The sequence below is a fragment of the Lissotriton vulgaris genome, chromosome 1_1, assembly GCF_964263255.1.
Source record: "Lissotriton vulgaris chromosome 1_1, aLisVul1.2, whole genome shotgun sequence".
In the NCBI taxonomy this organism is placed as follows: domain Eukaryota; kingdom Metazoa; phylum Chordata; class Amphibia; order Caudata; family Salamandridae; genus Lissotriton; species Lissotriton vulgaris.
Window position 1 is genome coordinate 643724634 of NC_141685.1, and position 19916 is coordinate 643744549.

Sequence of the window (19916 nt, forward strand, 5' to 3'; positions counted from 1 at the left end):
GGGCCCAGACAACATAAGTGTCCCACTCAAGGGCCCCGGACGGGGCCTCCGCACCATTTCTAAGACCTTCAGGGGTCCTGGCCGGGGCCCCCGCACCATTTTTAAGACTCACAGGGGCCGGGGTCCGGCGTGCACCATTTTTTCAGAGCCTCAGCCTTCTTGCACCAGTGCACCACCATTCAATTTATTACAGAGGCCGGGCGTGGGATGCATGTATTAAAGTGAGGCAGGCCCGGGGCCCCCCCGCAACGCAGGGGCTGCGTGGGCTTGTGTTACGCCCCTGGTCACACCATGCAAGATCTTCATAGGCCATTGACACAAACTGTGGCAAAACCTTGCTTCATGAGCCAAATGCTCAACTTAGAACCATATCAGCAGAGGAAGAAAGGTCAAAGGGGCATATTACCAAGCAATAGCGATAATTATCGCTATTGCTTGGTTAGCGGGAAAAAAATATCGCCGAGCACCGAGGATTTTTACCGCTGAGATACCTTGATATTATCAAAGTTTATTTCAAAAGTGGTAAAAATCCTGCCAAATGCATGAATATCGCTGAAAAATCTGCGATATTCATGCATTATCGTGACAATGCTCTTAGCCATGTTATCCACCTTCCATTGGATAACATGGCTAAGAACTGCTTTTAGCAGGCATTAGCTTTTGGAGATATTCGCGCTTCGCGCGAATATTTCCAAAAGTTGTTAATAGGAGTTAGAGATGTTAGCGACAGTTTTCAGTCGCTAACATCTTGGCACGCCCACTTTGCATGTTATTAGCGATAATTATCATTGACATGCAAAGTGGGCCCCTAAATGCCCGCTATCGCCTACAAGCTGTCGCTAACTGGTGTTAGCGACAGCTTGGTAATAGGGCGATAAAATTATCGTCGCATTTGTGGGAAAAAGTCCCGCTAATGCAGCGATAATGCCCTTGGTAATATGCCCCTAAGAGTGTCAAAAAGTGAGACAATTTTCCTGTTGGACTTCAACTAAAATGAGATGTGAGGGCACTGGATATAGGTATAAATAAGTAAAATGCAATGCATGAGATGAACATTGGAAATAAGGCTAATGGGGAAGATGAGCATGCCTAGGTAAGAGGCTGGACAAGGTACAGGAGGGCAAGGGCACCACTGATTTATGTGTAGCAGGTACTGTGCCTGGGGGCGGTGGTGTGCTGGCAAAGGACATAAAGAACAGCACAGAGAGGAGTACACAGAGGTAGGTGGGTGGCAGACATGCCAGAGGAGAACAGTGGGTAGGGTCAACCGAGAGGTCACCTGTGATGTCACAGATAGAGGGGGAAATGTCCCACCAGTATACTCAACATGATCATCTTGTCAGGAAATAAAATGGTGCATCAGCGCAGTATTTAACTTTTGAGATCCGATGACTTCAGATTACTATTACTGTCAAGGGTAACACACTGGGCTTTTACTAGGAGTGCATGTTATCTCTCAAGTCACATGTTAATGCTCTTGTCAGCCCTTCTTGTAACTCTTCCATGGGATAAAACACTGATTGTCACAGAAGCATCTGGTCATATTAGCCTGGAGATATTAGTGAGCTGTAATGTTCTTTCTTCTCAAGGTAGCCTTTCTGGTTTGCAAAGGATTTAAATTCAATTTGCAGGGATGACCCGAAAGATTGTGTTCTTTGAGGCCTGCTGTAGGCTCTCCTGATCATGATCTTAAATTATCCTTTACTGAGCTTGATCTAATTGAAATTATTTCCCATACTAGTTTGTAAGTGCTGTAGTGCATGTGAAGTGACAACACTGTCACATCAGTATCTAGTAATTTAGGACTTTTGGTGTTGCTTATTTTCTGGTGGTTCTCCAATGCTTAAGACAATTTCCACAAACTTAATAAATATGTGATATATTGTTAGACCAATTATTGTAGAACCAAGCCCTAATTAACAGTTAATAAGCACAAAATACAAAAAGATCAGGCTGGAAATGTCCGACTTAGCTAAACTTATATCCTGCCCCTTAGGTAAACCCCTAATATGGACTCCATTTACCCACATATCGGTGATGGCTTACAAATAATTATCAATGCTCTCAACCTCTCCAGTGGCAGCTTGCACAGGTAATGCTGTGGGGCGGGCGGGGCAGGGTGGGGGCTAGCGCACCATTATGCTACAAGCGCAAAGTAAGTGCTTTTATTGATTTAATAACGTACACTTGACTTTTCCGTCGTAAGTCACACTCCACTAACCCCCCACCCAGCCGCGCCCCGCCCCCGCCCCCGCCCCACCACCCCACAGCATTAGCTGTGGATGCTGTGGGAGCAGCCACTGAACCTCTCAAACGTACATTCGGATTTTAGCAGCAGCCGCACCTAACAGCAATGATGAAATTTCCCTAACAGTCTGAAAATCGTCCAAGGCGATCAGCTGAAAAATTCACACTGTCTCCTGCCTGCCAAAGACAGTTGTAGCATTTTATCCTCGCACTTCAGAAACAATGTGTCAAAGCAAGCTCCTACAAAACATTATTCCTGCTTTTAACCAGGTTATGACTCCGACTAACATCCTAGATATTGTAAACAAACCCGTCCACACCATGGACTGTAGATGGGCTTCTTCTTCTTTAGGCTCCTGCCATTATTTACCACACTAAGGGGCACAAGCATCAAGGTATTTTGCAATGGCAAATAGTGCGATTTGCAAAAATCGGTCGTTAGTGATTGCAAAATGGCCCTTCCTACATGCATGAAAATTATTTCGATTTGCAATTCAGGTAATCGCAATTTCTTGCAATTACCTAAATTGCGAAGGCAAATAGGGAACCCCATTTTGCAATTCCCTAAAGCATATGCAAGAAGCCTTGCCTAAATGCGATCTGTGCATTTAGGAAACACTTATTGGCATCAACTTCAAATTGATGCTAATATGTGCATACTTTTGAAAACTTCACAACACAGTATTTTTCAAAGTGACATGTGGCGCTCACATGCACTTCTTTTTGTTAGGAACACCAAAGGGGGGGCCTTAATCCCTTCGGAGCTTTGGACGGCCACCGGCCGTCCCACATGATGGTGAGCTTGTGCGGAGGATGGCAGGGGGCCGTCCGAATCCCGCCCACTCGCTAATTCGCCTGCACAGCGGGAGAATTAGCGCAGTGCGCAAGGGGTTACACCCCCAGGCACCCTTGCCTGTGCATTAGCTGTTTTACAATTACCAATTAGGTCATTGCAATTTAGGCAATGCAAGACCATTTTCAACTATGGGCCTGGAGGCCCATAGGAAGGAATGGAGTTGCAATTGCATATAGCGATTTCCTAAATGCGATTGTGATTCATAAGGAATCGCAAATAAAGAATCGCTGTTTGCATCCTTTTTGATGCATTGCATTTTGCGATTACCAAATAGTGATTTCTCAATAATCACTATTTGGTAATCGCAAAACAAACTTTGATGCATTTGTCCCATTATCTTTCAATACTCATCAATTTCATAAAAGGATTCTCTAGCCTTCAATGGTGAAATGGCAAAATGGATCACTTTAGTAAAATACTTACTCTCTTCTTCCAGGACAGGCCCTTGGAGAAGTACAGCATGGGGCATCTGGAAGAAGTAAGACGTTTCATAGATCAGAAGGTCCCTCCCATTTATGAGATACAATCTTTCAGACCAGTAGCATCAATAGATAGTACAAAGTGAGAGAAATCATGTAGCCAATGGGCCAACTGAGGAGTGGGGAGAGAAGGAATGCAACAAAGATCAAGTCTGGCTTTCATTGTGCAGAGTGCCGCATCACATAGCCTGCTCGGAATTGCTTGCTTTCAAAGGTGCAGTGAAGGGTGTAAGCAAGAAGAGGAGGGCTGTCCTCAGTCTTCCCATATTCCACCTTGGTGTAATTGCAACTTTTGTGGGCAAGGTATAACTCCTAATCTGGTGCAGACTTTGTGGATCTGTGTTTAACAGAGAGTGTGGGGGAGCGAAGAGTCTCGGTCAAGTCGTTCTCTGACTGACAGCTGGATGTGGGGCATAGTGATCATGGGATTAGGTAGTGTGGGAGGCAGAGGCATCAGTTAATGCTTATTCAACCTCAATGCACCCTCCAGGAGAGGAAGAATGAATTATTGCAGGAGACTTCAAGGTGTAGCTCTCAACCACAGCATTCAAATACAGCACAGTTGCTGGTTAATTGCTGAGAATTCTGAGGGCTCCTCTTCAGGTCTAGTCCTTGCATACAAAATGCAGAGAAGAGAAATGAAAGGAGACAACATGGCTTACTCGTGGAACCCTAGCAAGTCATGTTCCATGAGCAGTGTATTCATTGAAAGGACTCTTAAGGAAAGGAAGATTCAAAGAGTGTTGGATGACATGTCTTGTTAAAAAAGTGGATATATTTTACTATGGTAAGCGGCTTCTCAGAGAGGAATGAGTCTGCCTCCATTTCATGAAAAGGGAAGAGTGAAGGGCTGACTGAAGAAGCCAAAGCCTCACACTTTGGGAAGCATGGTCACTTTATAGACATTTTGGGGAAGACCTAGGACCACCGACCTAATCTCTCTGGGAACAGCCCATCCTGTAGCTCTCTTCAAGTGGGGCAGTATAGTTTCCCAATAGAGTCGGAGGTGGACAAGTCCATATCATATGTAAGAACTCTGCTTCCATTGATCCACACCAGGTTCCTACTCCAGAGCAGCTCGGGCATATCATATGTAATGTCCGTGGTGTAAGATATGTCTGGTGTATAAAATTATATGATAAGATTAAAACGGGTGTTAGAGCCCACCTCTCGCACACTCTCATGCACTCTCTGGCATTCTCGACCTGTTAAAGGTTTCTCGATTATAGCATTCCACATCCTCTACACCAGCAGAGTCCCACTTAGATAATCATCTCGAAGCGCATGGTACAGATGTGAGACCAGTCATCATCCCTGAGCCATATAAAGCATGACCGTGAGGACATTGGTATGGGGGTTCCTCAGGGAAGGACGCCACACCTCACAGGCCACTCTTGAACAATTTTCTTATTGCAGGAACTGCCCCTCCCCCAGTGCAAAGGTGGTCTCTGCCTCCTCTCTCGATAGGAAGAACCATTTAGATAATAGCAGACATCCACCCTCCCTGCATCTCTTCTCCAACATTGAGTCAGAAATATGTGCGAAGGACCCCACCACCTATAATGGCATGTTTCGAAGCATGGGGTGTGTTCCCCACCACTCTCTGGACTGTGTATTCCCACATGGCAGCCACTGAAAGTATAATGTTTGGGAGATGAGTAGTAACTCCAGATCCAAGCATTAGTTATTGCGGCAGTGTGTGAACTCTGTATGTACCAGTTAGAAGTTGCTTTTCTCAGTTGTCATTCCCAGCTAACCAGTGTCCTGCATGTTGCAGAGGGCATGTAGTAGAATTCTAGAAAGGGAAAGATAAACCCCCCAGCCCCACGTTCTCTATAATATCTTCAAGTTCACTCGTATGTGTCCTGTACCCCCACAAAAGATCCACCAACAACCCATCTAACACTGAGAAGTATCTCCTGGGGACTGTATACAAGGAATGTCGTAGTACATAGAGACGCCGAGGTAAAAGAATCATTCGTAATATGGCTACACGCCCCATAAAGGATAAAGGCAGGTCACACCAGAACAGTATAGAGTCAAGTAGACTTTCCACCACTTTGCCATTGTTGAGATCCAAGTGTGGGGAGGAGGTATTCGCCAGTCAGATCCCCAGATACCTAGTGGCATCTGCGACCCACTGAAGCCCACCTTGGGTAACTGCTCTAGCAGTCACACTGTCAATCTCCCCAGCAGGACCTGTTTGAATTTCCCCATGTTTATCTGATGACCCGATAGGTTCCTAAACCTCTGCCGCACCGTGAAGAGAATGGGCACTGAAACGTCGTCAGGAGAGGATCTACCAACGTATCGTCAGCATATGAAGACACCACATGATTTGTCGCCCAAAGCGATATTCGCCAGGCACCCATCTCTCCCTGCAGAGCCTCCGCCTGAGGCTCCAGCACATTTACAAATAGGAGCAGTGAAAAGGAACAGCCTGGTTGAGTGCCCCGTCCAAATGCAAATTAGTGAGATACCAGTCTTCCAGACGGTACCCTGGGCCTAGGGGTGGCGTAAAGCAGTTGCATCCACCAAAGGAGATTGAAGCCTACCCCGACACGCCTAACAAACTGCCAAATATACAACCAGTCCACTGAGTCAAAGGCTTGCTCTATGTCGATTAATTCCAGGGCGTAATCCATCTCCCTTGAGCATGCCAAATATGCTCTAAGACATAGAAGATTATGTATGGTGCTACGCCTTGGGACTACTCAAACTGGTCTGTGTGTATGAGGTAAGGTATATGTGGGGGAAAACGGGCCGCCAGGATCTTGCTAAGGATTTTTACATCCAAGTTCAGGAGCGAGATCGGTCTGTAAGAGTTAGCCATTATAGGGTCCCTATCAGGCTTCAGTATCTTTGCCACTAGCGCATCCCGCATGGATGCTGGAAGAGACCCACCCTCCAGTGCCTCTCTGTATACCACTAGGAGGCAGTTGGCTAGCAGGACGCATATCTCTGATAGAACTCTGCTGGCAGGCCATCACTCCTGATGGTCCCTCCGCCTTCTCAGTGAACCTAACAAGGCACATAATATTTCTGCGGGACCTCCCTTCAGTTTCCTCCTCTCTGTCCTTCCTCTGTATCTCCATGTCACGTTGAACCATACTCGTCTCCTGCAGGTCATGCACTGCAGACACCGGCTGGGCATATTTTATTGGTCTGTGCCAGTCTGTTTCCTTTGTCTTTCACCATCATGGATCCCTGTTGGAGAAGGCCCTTTGGAGCCACCACTGGGGCAAAAGTGAAGGTGCAGCAGGTAGCCCCCTAAGAGCAGCACTCTCCACAATCACAAGCAGCCAGTCACCCACGGGTCCCCGCACCCGTACTCATGATTGTTGCTGGGTTATTTGAATGCACACAGGCAGGAGCCAGCCTCTGGTGTAGTGTCTCTGTGCACTTTCCCACTGCGGATCAGTGTTCAAGTGAAAATGCTCCTATGGGAATTTATGTTTATGGATTGGTGTTTCTAATGTATGGCTTATTTGATTTACTTCTAAGTCACTAGCATACTGCACTGTGAGTGCCCAGGGCATGTAAATCAATTGATACTAGTAGTGCTGCAGCACTGGTTGTGCGATTCACTCAAACAGCCCTTCAAAGGGTTCTCAGACCTACCATTGCAGTGTCTGCACACAGTTGTGACTGCAATGTCGACCTGGCAAGAGCCCCCACTTGCCAGGCCCCAAACCATCCCTGCTCTTATATGTAAGATATCGCTCCAGTAGGCTCAAAGTACCCACCTGGGGAGGGTGCTGTGTATGGGAAAGGTAGGATATGGACTGGTGTGTGTGACATGTCCTGACTGTGAAATACAGTGTAATACATTTTCAGTATTGAAAGGCTATCTTTTCCATAGGATGGAATGCAAGATACATGTATAACTCTCCATTGGGACTTAGTAGGGGAATGGAGTTTAGTATTCCTGAGCTCAGAATTAGAAAAAACATCTTTTAGTGAAGATGTTTTTTAAATTGTGTGTTTGAAAATGCCACTTTTAGAAAGTAGGCCTTTTCTTGCTTAACCATCTTGTGTGTTAGGTTGTGAAATGACTCTCTGGCTTTGGAGAGACAGGGGCTGGGGATGTGAAATAGCTGCAGACGGCCAGCGGGGGGGGAGGGGGCAGATGAGGTGTACCGTGCCTTTCCTGTATGAGTTAGGGCTGGGCTGAATAGACCTAGGCTGCATTTAGAGTAGTGGGCGGATATTTCCTTGCACCTGAACAGGCCTGGTGGGAACCCTGACCAGAGAGGACAGAACAGGTTTGGACTAAGCACAGATGCCAACATGCATCATTGAGAATTGCATTCGCAAACGGTGCGAATCGCGATTTTCGTCCGTTTGCGAATGCAATTCTCAAATTTGGGATGCATCATGCTTTTCGCAATTTTAGGAATCGCAACCATGTTGCGATTTCTAAAATTGCGATTGCATTTAAGAAATCGCAATTTGAGATTTCTTAAATGCAATGCATGAACATTTTTAATTTGCGAATTCGCAAATAGGAAAGGGTAAATTAGCATGAAGTTGACCTTCATGCTAATTTGCGAAAACTTTCAAAAATAAAAAAAAATGCATTTTTGAAAGTTTAATGTTACACACACACATGTCCTTGGGAAATGTGTGTGTGAAACTTGCACTTAAAGTTACATTTCAGGGGTGCACCCTTGAAAATGCATTAACAAATTGCGATGCGCAAAATGCTAATCGCAATTTGTGAATGCCTTCCCATTCGGTTTGGTACAAAAACTTTATTCGATTCGGAAAAGAATCATAAAAGTCAAACATTTACATTTACAGACATGATTTAGAATTTGTTTTAAAAGACAGTCTTAGAATTAAAAACACTAAACTAATAAAACACATTAATTGATATAATCACAAATAGAACCCATAACCTTTACTTTCAATCAAATTGTGATGATTCATAGATTATTCATACTAGGATATACATCAAGAGGACAAAAAATGCAAAGTCACGATACAACAATGTAAAATGGGCAAAGACAAAGGTTCTGGGGGCCAAATTAACCATACCGTTTTCTGATCAAGAGTGACACTCGTATAAAGTTTAGCATCGCACAACAAACACCAGATGATGATAAAGATAACAAATAGTCATAACCCTCATTATAATTACATGGTTGCTTTTCCTTCAGAATGGGCTTAATAAACCTAATTCTCGGGTCCTTATATAAGGGACAAAAGAGAACAACATGCATCGTGCTTTGGCTATCTTTATTGTTACAGGGACAGGGAGGCAGCCTCTCACACCAACCCCCTTGTTTAGGAAACGCAAAAAGAAAATGCAAGATGTTTAACCTAAACCTTGTCAGATAGAATCGCCATTGCACATGAGTTGTGAAGGTTAAATAAAACTGATGCTGTAAGGTAACCATGGGACCGTAAGGCCTAGCCAGGGGATGTACAAGTGAGGATTTCCAATAACTTGATTTAATGACAGTTTTAATGTCTCCCTGTATTTTTTCAGGGTTATCGAAAATATCACCCAAACCTATTTTATGGAGCATTTCGTTGACATAAGATAGCCAGGGGATCTGTTTCATATTTCCCAGTTTTAGACAGTCCCAGAGAATGTCTCTAGAGAGCTGTAAGTCCTCTGATAGCCATATTTTGCCCCATAATAGTAAGGGTGAAAGGCGAATGGTGTCACTCACATAACTCAGACCTATTTCATCATGGGCAAATTTATTTGAAGAACCTGATGGAATAGCCAATACACGTTTTATAAATTTGTTCTCCATAATTTGTATCGTGTCAGGACTTTCAGTCCCCCAAACCCCGGCTCCATAAGTAGCTACCGACAAGCATTTTTTTAAGTGTGTGACAGGTTTTTGACCCAATTTGCCACAGAAGCGAAACAGACCTTCTATGGAGCGACTGGCACTCTGGATTCAAGTCTTCATTAACGGGGCCCAACTTAATTTATTATTAAAAAGGTTTCCCAGATAGTTAAAATTTTCTACCTTTTCGATGGTAGAATTATTTACTACAAACTTTCTGGATTTGGGCCACTTTGAGCCACAGACCATAGCAAAGGATTTGGTGAAATTTACCTTCAGGTCTAGGTCCAACATGAAATTGTGAAAGGCATCAAGACAGAGCTGCATGCTGTTTCCTGTGAGTGTCATAAGTACCGTGTCGTCGGCATAGGAAAGCATTGGTATGCTCCTGCCGTTGACCTTTGGGAAGTCATGGCAATGGTCCAACAGGTGCTTTTCCAGGCCGTTTGTGTACACGAGGAACAAAAAAGGGGCTAATATGCATCCTTGTCGGACGCCCTCAGTTGAGAGGATAGATTTAGTTTTTTCCCCCCCTGGCCCGAACCTTATGGCTACAGTTGTTGATTCATGCAGTCTACGGAGCAAGGTGACCAAGGGTTCCTCGAAGCCCATAACCTCCATCATTTGCCACAACTTGCTTCGACACACAGTGTCGAATGCACTTGAAAGGTCCATGAAGGCAAGGTGGATGGAAGAACTCCTTGCATTCATGTACTTCCCTATGATTAGGGCCAGGTTCAGGCACTAATCATAGGGAAGTACATGAAGGCAAGGAGTTCTTCCATCCACCTTCCCATTCATTCCTACGGACCTCTTGGCTCATAGGAATCAATGGGAAGGGATTCCTTAATTGCCATTCGCAAAATGCTAATCGCAATTTGTGAATGCCTTCCCATTCATTCCTATGGACATCTTGGTTCATAGGAATCAATGGGAAGGGATTCCTTAATTGCGATTCGCAGAATGCTAATCGCAATTTGTGAATGCCTTCCTGTTGGAAATGGGGGTTGCCCAAGTCTCAAAGGGGGTAGCATGGCATCAAGCGGGCAGGCCAAACTTCGAGGACATGTGAAGCATTCACGCAGTACCCTCAGTCAACACACCAGGCACACTACAAAAGAGGCAGGACACCAATTTGAGTTGGAAAATTAAGCAGTTTAGTATCTCCAACCTGCAAGGCAAAAATGCATTAACAGTGTCATCATAACACGGCGCCAACTGGCACCAGAGCCAAGTACATCAGGGGAATTATCTACATGGGACAAAAGGGTTGAGTCCATAGTCCATAGCTGTAAGGAAAAAGGTTGGTTAATTAAACACTAGACCTGAGGCCAATCTGGCGGGGCCAACTCAGGGTCTCATCCTTAGGGAAGCTGTAATTTCAAAATCCCACATCATGCAACAATACACCTCAGGCGTTATGACGCCAATCCCCACCCCTGTAAGGGAAGTACAACAGAGCATCACAGCACATATTAGACAGGAGCACCTGTAAGAAATCAGTACTACAGCTCACAAACTTGGGGCGTAGCCAGGGGCCTGGAATAACTCGTCAGGCCAGCATAGGGGCACACCTGTAATAAAAGGGCACAACCCGGTTTACTCCATCATCCCTGTGGGTCTAACACATCAGCCTAAACGCATTTACCATTCGGCACACACCTTAGCAGGAATCCGCAGGGCATTGAATGAGAATAAACACTTCAATACATGTAAATCACTTCCTTAAATGTAAGACATTTCATTAGCCGTTGGAACCTTTCCCGTAGGGATAACCACTGCATTAGCAACAGGAGATACTCCTAAGATTGATCAGGCTGGTATCACCTTTAACCTGGGGCCTGAATATTTAGCAACCCAACAGTAACCTCAGGGGGTAGGTATCAGTCACAATAGCAATAGGCCCAAACAGATTTAATATGGGGCAGCATGAGGACCTCAACATTAGGTATAGGCCTTACTCATGCGGCCGGATCCACGGCGCTTCGCCGGGGCATCTACAACTTTCGCCCCGGCTGGAACACTTAACATAAACCAGGCCTAAACAACTGGGAACCTGGGGGCCTAATACTCACTGTCTCAACACTTAGGCCTCACTACTGGCCTCAGGGTCCTAACAGGGCCAGGCAAGCTAGGCTATTCCCCCACCCAGGGTTTCTTTCCCTCCTAGACAGTCCTCAATCTGGTAATTCGGGCTCCCGCCCAGTTCACAAGCCTTTCCTTAGAGTGGCCACATTGGCAAGGAGTGTCCTTACAACGCAACACTGGTCCTGGGGGGTGGGCACCGATATATGCCCCGATTTGCTCTCTCCAGCCCCCCCCTCACAGTTTCAGTAAGGCCCCACTCACCGGCTGCTCCTGGGTTCTGGCTCCGGGCTCCAGTACACTGCTGGCCCCTTTGTCAAGGGGGGGGGCGGTCAGGAGGCTCCACGCAGCCTTCTCCCAGGGCTGAGATAAGGGGGGGGGCAAGCACCGACAATGTGCCTCCAGGCCCCCCCTCTGTGGCCTTGCAACCAGCCGCAGGACTCGCGGCAGCACTCAGGGCACTTCTTCACCGGTGGAGGTACTCCGGTTCCTCCTTTGCAGGCACCGGCTGATGGGGCTTGCGGGCTCCGTCTGGGCCCTCTCCCTGCTTTCCCCCGAGATCCTCCTCTCGCACGGGGACCCGGGATTTCACTGTGCGGGGTTCTCCTCACTGGTTCCCACAGGTCGGGAGGCGGGGCTGGCACCGGCAATGCGCCCCGGCCCCGCCTGCCTTTACCGGCCCCTTGCGTGGGGCACAGACCGGCGGGGTGGCCTCCCGCTCCGGTCGTCCTTCACAGGGCTCCCTCCTGACCACGGGGGCCCTGCACCGAAGCTTCACCCGGGTCCTCCCTCCCTCACGGGGACCCGGGGCTTTTCCTTTGCTTCCTCCTGTCTTCCCGGCCGCCCGGACAGGCGACCAATCCCTGCGCCGCGTTGGCGGGGGCGGGCCGATGACGCGGCCGGCCGCCCCCGTCACGTGACGCGAGTACCGCGGCCTCAGGGCCTGGCGCAGCCCCTTCCTCACTTCGGCGGCCCTCTCCTGGTACCGGGGGCCGCCGCAACGATACCCCCAGCAGTGAAGGGAATCCCCACGATAGCGCCGGGCCGCGGCAATGATTTCCGGCGGCAATAAAGGGGTAGGCTCCCTTTTAATTAATTCTCTATGTAGCGGCAAGAGCGCGCCTCCTCAACCGGCGCTATTCACAGGATGCCAGTCTCCTCACGCAGAGCGCGCGCCACAACGAGGGGTAAGCTCCCTCAGCGCTATTCAGTCAACAACTTCCTCAGGCCACACAGCAGGCACAGCGCTATCACTGGAAGGGGGCGCTTTTCTCGGAGGACAGCTCCTCCCTCAGCTCACACAGTCCTCAGGGCCAACAGCACTTCGGGGGCCACACCAATCGCAGGGCACAGTCCCTTGGGGGCACAATGCTCCACAGGCAGCAACAGTCTTTAGACTCCCAGCGCTTAGGGGGCGATACTGCAGTTTACGCCAGTCAGCTGTCCACAGCCCTTCACCATAGGCACCTCACAGCCCAGCGCTTCCAAAGGGGCCACAGCTTCCTTGGGGGCATCAACCTCCCCAAAACAGCGCTATTGCAGCACAGCACCTGGCAGCACACCTCACAGGGGGGTGAACAGTCCCACAGTCCGCCTCAGGGGCACACTCCTCACCTCCTGGGTGCTTCTTCACGCAGAGCTGGCGTGGTACCTGGTCCAACAGCGTCAGTGACCTGGGTAGGGACCCTCCCTTGTCAGGGGCCCATGGGGACAGCAGCGGGGGGGGGTTTATAGGGGTGCAGGGCCCAGCTCACAGGCCCATGTGGCGGTAGCACCTCACAGCAGGTCCCCCTCCCTTCCTTGTCCCAGCGCTGACTAAACCTCTGGTGACACTTCCCCCTATTTATACCCTCCTCCCCGGCAGTGCCAGGACCTTCTAGAATGTTGGCACATCTAGCCTAAACTGGTTCTAGGGGAGGGGGTGAGCACCCTGGGTGCCAGGCTTTCCCTCCAAAAGCTAGGGGTTGCTGGGTATTAATGACTAGACCGCCAACCTAACGCAGTCAGGTGGCACTACCCAGGCCATGGCATCCATTTTAAAATACAATACATTTCAGTCAGGTGCATTTTCAAAATGGGGGATATTTTCAAGTGCTCACATTATGTCAGGTAATTACATTTTTCAAAAGGGGTCTCACACCACTCATTGCCTATACAGGTTTAATCCCATGGGGGAGACAATCCAAATAAGGGGGTCAAAAGCGAAAAATTTTGGGGGGAAAAGGCCAAGTCCAACACGACTCCCCCCCAGCCAAAAGCCAGGGTAGACCGATCAATGCCTTGATGGGCTTCCCTGCTTGGGGCGGAAAAAGGTGGACGCAGGCCTGCAACTACAGGAGCACCTGCAGTCTCTCCTCCACTCTGGAACCCGATGGTTCTCTTTCGCAACCCTCCCTTCACCAACAGAACCACCCCACTGGTGTTCCCTAGTGGGATGTTTCTCCTTCCTAGAGTGGGAGGCTCTAGCCTCAGGCTTGGAATTCTCTTGAACCACTCTCCTCTCTCCAAATTTCCACTGGTCCACTCACCTGGGGTCTATACCCTCGGAATGACCAGCCCTTAGGGGCGAGGCTCCCCTCCCCCTACTTCTCCTCCTAGGGTTCCTCCATCTCCTACGCCTGGGGACACCCTCACACAACTCTCTCCCCAACCTGGAGTCGAAACTCACAGGCTGAACCGGTGACAGGGGCGAGTCCTCCCTCTCCCTGCACCCCCTCCCGGAGTTCTGCACCCTCCTACCCGGAGAAGTACCCCTGGGAGTCACTTCCGGGGGGACTCTGGTTACAGAGGTCCCTCCCACCAGGGCAGGCAACTCCTGTCCCTGGCCACCCAACCCGGGATCTATGCCCTGTGGCTGAGCCGGTGACAGAGAGGAGACCTTCCTCCCTCTGCACCCCCTCCCAGAGTTCCGCACCCTCCCACTGGAAGTGGTACCCCTGGGAGTCGATTTGGTAGGGACCTGCCTTACAGGAACCCCACCTTCCAGGCCAGGCAACTCCTGAACCTGGATCCCCAGTCCAAGATCTAGACCCTGTGACTGGTCAGACCCCCGAACCACTGAAGCTCTGATTAATGATGCTCCGGGTTCTCCTGACATAAGGGGATCCCTCCCTTTGGATGACACATCGGGGGAGCCTAGCCTCCCAAGCTGGGGTTCTCTTAAAGAACACTCCAGGCCTGGTGGCCGCAGCTGGGGCACCTTGGGACACCTCCCCGCCTCACTCCCTTCAGGATCACTCCCCTCAGCCTTCCCAGACGCTCTGGCACTTACCCAGAGGTCTGCCTCCCGTGCAAGTTCCCTGGGGTCTGAGAACCCGCACTGCAACAGATGGTGACGCAGTCTTGGGAAACAACTCCTCAGCATGTTCTCCCGGATAACGGCATGGCACAGCCCTTCCCAATCCTCCACTGCTCTCCTCACCACCCAATCCTCCAGTACAGTCCAACACTCCTCCTCGAACTCTCCCCAGGACTGATGGGACAGCTTTCCCCTGCCCCTGAGCACTAACCCGTCCTCCTCCTCCGGGGAATCAGGCACAGTCTCCTGGGCTGCGGGAGTGGGACTCCTTGCACTGGACCTACACTCGCTGCCACCACTGGATCCCACCCACCTCGGTGAATCCAGACTCCTAAAACCACTCTCAGGGGACAAACTACCCACCTGAGCTGATCTCTCCCTGGCGAAGGCCCTCTCCGCCTCCGCCATCCTCTCCAGCGCTAGGACTCTTTCAGTCTCTAGTCGCTGCTCTTCTACCCTCAGCTGCGCTAAGCCCTCGGCATGCCTGAGCTTTGCCAGCGCCAGCTGATACTCCCTCTCTTCTCTCCTATCTACCCACTCTTCTGGGGACAGGGAAAGGGATGGGGCAGTGCCCCCGGGACTGGACCCAGTGCGAGACTCCCTATCTTCGGTGTCCTCCACAGCTACTGGCATCTCCGCCCTCTCAAATTCTTCCTCCTCCTCATCGGAGTAATTACCTCCCAGGGTTCTGGATGGGGAGCCCTCTCTCTGGTCTCTAACCCACTGACCCTTTAAAACCTCGGGGGGGTAGTCAGATAAGTCCCCACCAATCTCCAAGGGCTCTCCCCTCTTGAGGGCCTCATAGAGAAACAAATTCCTCCTAATGTTCCCTACTGGGGGTATCCCTCTCTACAGGAGGAAGTCTACCACCTCCTGTTCGGTGTACTCCATCAGGTCCACTTCCTGGTAGACTAACCCCATCGTGGCGAGGTACACCCGGGTCACACCCTCCCAGTGGAACAAGGGGACAATTCAGAACACTCTTCAGGAGGAAGCAATAAAAAACACAATAATCCCCACAACAAGGCTCGGATTACATCCAAAGCTCTATTTGCAGTGTAACCCGTGGCCGCTGTGGTACTGCGCAAACACAAGTCCTATCCCACCGCGCTGCCACCAAATGTTGGAAATGGGGGTTGCCCAAGTCTCAAAGGGGGTAGCATGGCATCAAGCGGGCAGGCCAAACTTCGAGGACATGTGAAGCATTCACGCAGTACCCTCAGTCAACACACCAGGCACACTACAAAAGAGGCAGGACACCAATTTGAGTTGGAAAATTAAGCAGTTTAGTATCTCCAACCTGCAAGGCAAAAATGCCTTAACAGTGTCATCATAACACGGCGCCAACTGGCACCAGAGCCAAGTACATCAGGGGAATTATCTACATGGGACAAAAGGGTTGAGTCCATAGTCCATAGCTGTAAGGAAAAAGGTTGGTTAATTAAACACTAGACCTGGGGCCAATCTGGCGGGGCCAACTCAGGGTCTTATCCTTAGGGAAGCTGTAATTTCAAAATCCCACATCATGCAACAATACACCTCAGGCGTTATGACGCCAATCCCCACCCCTGTAAGGGAAGTACAACAGAGCATCACAGCACATATTAGACAGGAGCACCTGTAAGAAATCAGTACTACAGCTCACAAACTTGGGGCGTAGCCAGGGGCCTGGAATAACTCGTCAGGCCAGCATAGGGGCACACCTGTAATAAAAGGGCACAACCCGGTTTACTCCATCATCCCTGTGGATCTAACACATCAGCCTAAACGCATTTACCATTCGGCACACACCTTAGCAGGAATCCGCAGGGCATTGAATGAGAATAAACACTTCAATACATGTAAATCACTTCCTTAAATGTAAGACATTTCATTAGCCGTTGGAACCTTTCCCGTAGGGATAACCACTGCATTAGCAACAGGAGATACTCCTAAGATTGATCAGGCCGGTATCACCTTTAACCTGGGGCCTGAATATTTAGCAACCCAACAGTAACCTCAGGGGGTAGGTATCAGTCACAATAGCAATAGGCCCAAACAGATTTAATATGGGGCAGCATGAGGACCTCAACATTAGGTATAGGCCTTACTCATGCGGCCGGATCCACGGCGCTTCGCCGGGGCATCTACAACTTTCGCCCCGGCTGGAACACTTAACATAAACCAGGCCTAAACAACTGGGAACCTGGGGGCCTAATACTCACTGTCTCAACACTTAGGCCTCACTACTGGCCTCAGGGTCCTAACAGGGCCAGGCAAGCTAGGCTATTCCCCCACCCAGGGGTTCTTTCCCTCCTAGACAGTCCTCAATCTGGTAATTCGGGCTCCCGCCCAGTTCACAAGCCTTTCCTTAGAGTGGCCACATTGGCAAGGAGTGTCCTTACAACGCAACACTGGTCCTGGGTGGTGGGCACCGATATATGCCCCGATTTGCTCTCTCCAGCCCCCCCCCTCACAGTTTCAGTAAGGCCCCACTCACCGCCTGCTCCTGGGTTCTGGCTCCGGGCTCCAGTACACTGCTGGCCCCTTTGTCAAGGGGGGGGGGCGGTCAGGAAGCTCCACGCAGCCTTCTCCCGGGGCTGAGATAAGGGGGGGGGGGCAAGCACCGACAATGTGCCTCCAGGCCCCCCCTCTGTGGCCTTGCAACCAGCCGCAGGATTTGCGGCAGCACTCAGGGCACTTCTTCACCGGTGGAGGTACTCCGGTTCCTCCTTTGCAGGCACCGGCTGATGGGGCTTGCGGGCTCCGTCTGGGCCCTCTCCCTGCTTTCCCCCAAGATCCTCCTCTCGCACGGGGACCCGGGATTTCACTGTGCGGGGTTCTCCTCACTGGTTCCCACAGGTCGGGAGGCGGGGCTGGCACCGGCAATGCGCCCCGGCCCCGCCTGCCTTTACCGGCCCCTCGCGTGGGGCACAGACCGGCGGGGTGGCCTCCCGCTCCGGTCGTCCTTCACAGGGCTCCCTCCTGACCACGGGGGCCCTGCACCGAAGCTTCACCCGGGTCCTCCCTCCCTCACGGGGACCCGGGGCTTTTCCTTCGCTTCCTCCTGTCTTCCCGGCCGCCCGGACAGGCGACCAATCCCTGCGCGGCGTTGGCGGGGGCGGGCCGATGACGCGGCCGGCCGCCCCCGTCACGTGACGCGAGTACCGCGGCCTCAGGGCCTAGCGCGGCCCCTTCCTCACTTCGGCGGCCCTCTCCTGGTACCGGGGGCCGCCGCAACGATACCCCCAGCAGTGAAGGGAATCCCCACGATAGCGCCGGGCCGCGGCGGTGATTTCCGGCGGCAATAAAGGGGTAGGCTCCCTTTTAATTAATTCTCTATGTAGCGGCAAGAGCGCGCCTCCTCAACCGGCGCTATTCACAGGATGCCAGTCTCCTCACGCAGAGCGCGCGCCACAACGAGGGGTAAGCTCCCTCAGCGCTATTCAGTCAACAACTTCCTCAGGCCACACAGCAGGCACAGCGCTATCACTGGAAGGGGGCGCTTTTCTCGGAGGACAGCTCCTCCCTCAGCTCACACAGTCCTCAGGGCCAACAGCACTTCGGGGGCCACACCAATCGCAGGGCACAGTCCCTTGGGGGCACAATGCTCCACAGGCAGCAACAGTCTTTAGACTCCCAGCGCTTAGGGGGCGATACTGCAGTTTACGCCAGTCAGCTGTCCACAGCCCTTCACCATAGGCACCTCACAGCCCAGCGCTTCCAAAGGGGCCACAGCTTCCTTGGGGGCATCAACCTCCCCAAAACAGCGCTATTGCAGCACAGCACCTGGCAGCACACCTCACAGGGGGGTGAACAGTCCCACAGTCCGCCTCAGGGGCACACTCCTCACCTCCTGGGCGCTTCTTCACGCAGAGCTGGCGTGGTACCTGGTCCAACAGCGTCAGTGACCTGGGTAGGGACCCTCCCTTGTCAGGGGCCCATGGGGACAGCAGCGGGGGGGTTTATAGGGGTGCAGGGCCCAGCTCACAGGCCCATGTGGCGGTAGCACCTCACAGCAGGTCCCCCTCCCTTCCTTGTCCCAGCGCTGACTAAACCTCTGGTGACACTTCCCCCTATTTATACCCTCCTCCCCGGCAGTGCCAGGACCTTCTAGAATGTTGGCACATCTAGCCTAAACTGGTTCTAGGGGAGGGGGTGAGCACCCTGGGTGCCAGGCTTTCCCTCCAAAAGCTAGGGGTTGCTGGGTATTAATGACTAGACCGCCAACCTAACGCAGTCAGGTGGCACTACCCAGGCCATGGCATCCATTTTAAAATACAATACATTTCAGTCAGGTGCATTTTCAAAATGGGGGATATTTTCAAGTGCTCACATTATGTCAGGTAATTACATTTTTCAAAAGGGGTCTCACACCACTCATGGCCTATACAGGTTTAATCCCATGGGGGAGACAATCCAAATAAGGGGGTCAAAAGCGAAAAATTTTGGGGGGAAAAGGCCAAGTCCAACACTTCCCATTCATTCTTTGGGCCTCTTGGCCCATAGGAATCAATGGGAAGGGATTCCTAAATTGCGATTCGCAAATTGTGAACCGCAATTAAGGAATTTTTAGAAATCGCAAATAAAAATGCAATTTTTAAATGCATAGCAATTTGCGATTTCTTAATTGCGATTCCCTAATTTTCGCAATTAAGAAATCGCAAATGCTAACTTTGATGTATGAGGCCGAGAGACTCTCTACCAAAAGAGAAGAAAGAGAAATGTGGTATAAGTATTGGGGCCCATACCCCAGATCTTTAGAACTCTTTTAGACTCAGAAACTTGCCAAGAAAAAGAGATGGAGAAGCTGTGATGAGGAATTAGCACTTTGCTGTGTGCTTTGCTTTGCTGGCCTGCAGTGTCTGCTTCTGTCTTGGACAGAGAAAGGGCTGGAATGATCTTTCTTCAACTTCTTTGTTTGAATTTCCCCAAAGGTTTGAGGTAGAACTTGTCCCTTGTTCAAGACGTCTCAAGACCAGCACTGGGAACTGTGGGTCAAATTTACATGCCTCCTGTGCCACAAGTATGTCACTTTTTGTGACGTACTGGTGATGTATTTTCCTGCTTCATATTTACAAGGACAGGAAAAGCCACCCTGGCCCCTCTTTATGCAGCACTTTGTGTGAAAGGGGCGTTCCATGGGTGTTGCTGTGGGTGTTCCC